This window comes from Triturus cristatus, chromosome 9 (assembly GCF_964204655.1).
Source record: "Triturus cristatus chromosome 9, aTriCri1.1, whole genome shotgun sequence".
In the NCBI taxonomy this organism is placed as follows: domain Eukaryota; kingdom Metazoa; phylum Chordata; class Amphibia; order Caudata; family Salamandridae; genus Triturus; species Triturus cristatus.
The window spans coordinates 807,686,873-807,690,884 of NC_140592.1; positions in this window are offsets into that span (position 1 = coordinate 807,686,873).

Sequence of the window (4,012 nt, forward strand, 5' to 3'; positions counted from 1 at the left end):
TGCTTTCCAGGAGCACCCCTGGCCAGTCCGACTTAATTGTCAAGACCCGTTTTTGTTCCCAGTCCGGCCCTGGGAGTAGTTGGGAAGGAGGTAACAAGAAAGAGCTGTTCAAAAAGGTGGACAACAGAGTGAGGCGTGTTTCAGTGGACAAAAGTGTTGGTACAGACCCTATGCCAGAGGACGCATCATCTTCAGGTAAAAAAGGTAAAGATGCTGGTATAGAAAAGGCTGTAAATACAGATGGGAAAGTCAATGTCATGCCCAAGAACGCGAAGGCCAAAGAAGAAAAATCAGGGGAAGAAGAGTAAAACGTAGGGTTAAAAAGACTACCTTACGTGGGGGTTTCCATGCCTTGGGGGGCGCATTTGAATCATGCGACAAAAGAAAGGATATGGAAGGGTTATTTCATAGATGTGTACAAATTATTGCACGCAGATACAATCCAAATAAGGTTCCAAATAAGCAGCTTGGGAATTGCCAAAGAGACCAAGGGCACCCGCCACAATTGACACATGGACGTCAGCATTTTTTATATTTATCCCAATCTACTGTAAAAATAATTCCAGATCAGTCAGTGTCAATATTTAAATATATGGACACCATTCGTTAGGCCCATATGAATTTTGGGGGTTTTGCATAGTTGCACTACGATGAGGGGTTTAGGGTCCGAATGGTGCTCAAGCAAGACAAACTCTGGGGGTAAGTAGACAGTGAGTTATAGGTGTGGTGGATGTACCCACAGAGCCCTCCCTGACAATGCATACTGCAAGTGGTTTAGCAGTCCAGTGCTGGCCTTTTCTTGGGAAACCCACCTCGGGATGGGAGCATAGGGCAGAAGACAAAGTTCCAATTCAGGTGCATGCTGGAGTTTCAACAGGGGTTACTGGCAGAGTAACCCACGCAAGTATAAACATGAATGTTCAAAATTACCTACAGTGCTTTGGGAAGCAAGCACATTTCGGGGACAGTGGGCAAAACAGGGGTAGAGGGGGATCTTTCCATCCTGGATGCAAAGGCTTTTATGCCAATTAAGCTTCATTGTTTGAATTACTGATTGAAATTTTACCCTAACAGAGAAGAGGCGCTAAAGTTGGAATGGGGGGTTCAGAGAGGGTTTCAGGCTTGGTTATCAGGGCCCTAGCTCACTGAGCTTTGCAGAGAATTTGAAGTCTGCAAAATAACATCATCATATAGTGAGGCAGGAGCTGGACGAAGAGGTATCAAAAGGAAGAATGGCAGGTAATTTTACATGTTGGCCTTTGCCTGATTTAATGATTTCTCTTCTAGAGGTGGTACCTAAGAAAGCTGCTGCCAAATTTTGTATGATTCACCACCTTTCATGGCCCCAAGGCTTGTCAGCCAACAATTACATAGCGAGGTTGGATGCTGCAATGCCGTTTGCTTCTGTGGATGTGGCAATAGCTCTAGTGAGATCAGTGGGCCCAGAGGCTGACTAGGCAAAATGTGACATCAAGTCTGCCTTTAGACTACTCCCAGTTCATCCAGTTGACTTTTCCCTGTTGGGTATTCAGTTTGAAAATCATTTGTACATTGATAAAGTTTTACCAATGGAATCTCTTGTAGTCTATTTGAGTCATTTAGTAGTTTTTGCAGTGGTGCTTTACATGCAGGACTGGTTATGACTTGATTACCCATTATTTGGATGATTTCTTGTTTGTAGGTACCGGTGGCATGCAGGAGTGTGATAAGGCTTTGCAAACATTTCAGGACATAGCAGAAGATTTAGGCATACATTTGGCTCTGGAAAAAACTAAGGGTCCTAGTACATGTCTGTTTTTTCTAGGTATTGAGTTGGACACCATTAAAATGGAGGCAAGGGTACCTGAACAGAAGGTTAGAAAGATTGTTATTTTAGTGGAAGAAGCAATGGAAGCATCTAAGCTACGAATGAGGCAAATTCAACAACTGTTAGTGTTGTAAAAGCAGGCAGAACGTTTTGTCGTCAGCTTGGTTTTGCAATGTCAGGGGCTTAGTCACCGTACCATAGGATTTGGATTTCTGCAGCGATGCATGCAAATTTTGAAATTTGGTTAATGTTCTTGAGAGGTTTCAATGGCATCACCATGTGAGCTATGGATTTGGATTTCTCTTAGATGGTTCAGATATTCTCAGTTGCAGCAGGTGCCAACGGTTTTGGTTTGCTCTGGGAGGGTAGATAGTGTGCAGAGAAGTGGCCCCCTAAGTGGTTGGCAGAAGGTAGGGGCATTTATTTATCTGAATTCCTTTCTGTGTTTGTGGCCCTATCTGTGTGGGAAAAGAAACTGAAGAAGAAAACTAAACATTTAATGTGGACAACAAAACTGTAGTGGATTTTGTCAATGGACAGAAAGTAAAGGACAAACATCTTTTGAGGTCACTGCAAAGGTTTATGCTAGGCTGTTTGATGCAGAACATTGCTTTCAGAGCCAAGCATGTGCCAGGTGTGGACAATAACATTGCAGATGCATTATATCGTTCATAGTGGCAGAGATTCTGTGGCTTGGTGCCCAGAAAGGTACTGCAGAAAGCACAGGTTCGACAGGAGGTATGGGAGCTAGAAGTAGTATTTGTATATAGATAGATTGTATGCCTAGAATGTTGATTATCAGGTGTTCTATCACAGTGCATAGTAGTGGACAGTCTCACTTGTGACTATGTTGCAAGGATTCTGCTCATACACAGAACTATGTGCAGGAAAATGGGACCTCGGTGTATAGGGGCTAGCCTTCCCACCACCTTAGTGCCCACGAACCAAGGACTGACTAGCTATAGTGTCTCACTCGCTCTCCTACTCACAAATGAACAAACACATGATTAGACACCCCAGAACACGACACTCCCGGATCTCTCAGGAATTGCGGTAACAAGACACTCCTTTTCACTCACATTCTCAGACTTGTCCACAATAAGATCTGACAGAAACACGAAAATAGTTAAAAATATTTATTTTAACTATCAGGCTCTATAATGCAGTATACTAGCCACCACCAGTAGCAAAATGCATAATATCAATACAGTTAGCATTGCAGCAAGGCCATATATCATAAAGGGAGATATAATTTTATAAAGACAGTGGATAAAGGACTATAAGGCTTAACCACCCTCCCCTTGGTAAGCAGAAGTATTATTATATAATAGAAGATCTCTGGGCTTTGACAGCAGACCCCATACCTCAGGACATAGATTGTATTTCTACATCACAGGTGCATATTGCTCTTCTCCCTGGAAAGTGTGTCCTACCGAAACATGCTTCCTCATAACATCAAAGTACGATCCTCCAGCATAAACAGCTGCATTCGTATGTTTTGTCAAGTGCTAGGGCCTGACCAGAACAGAATACCAAGAGTCAGTGTTTATCTACCTTGCTCACTATGTTCAGACTAAACTCCAGGAACAGGCAGAGAACGAGTACTGCAGAGAGTTCTCATGTGGAAGGCATAAACAGAATCGTGCAAAAAAAAGACATGCAGTGTCATGCACAAAAGCAGCATCATGGCTACCGGGCTCATGCTAACTTAAAGATGTCGATAATGTCTCTAGTAACCACATGACAACTATTATCTTTTAATGCTACTGGTGCCATTGTGTTTTTGCTCAATATGCATTCTATGTTCTATGGCGTGTTCTTGTCAGTTATGCTGCCTTGCTCTTGGTGTGTGGATGCTCCACTAAAGTCTCTTCTAAAACACCCCTCGTGGGATGTTTATTCTACCACATTAGCGGACTGAGAATGCTTGAACTTGTGGAAAAAGCTCTGGCAGTAATCCCTAGAACTTCCTAAAGGAGAGTATGCGGTCGCCAGTAGGTAGTTATAGTTAAGACCATGTTCCCATAGGAAAGCGTTTTTTGACTTGCCTATATCTTTGGCGCCGTCTAATGAATCATCAAGGCTTTTTCAAAAACAAAAGTATGCCAGTGATTCTAGTTGTGCATGGAAAGAGGGAGGGGCAAAACATGTGGTTTCCCATGTTAATTACCAAAGGGTTTTTGAACACAAGCATTTTTTTTTTTT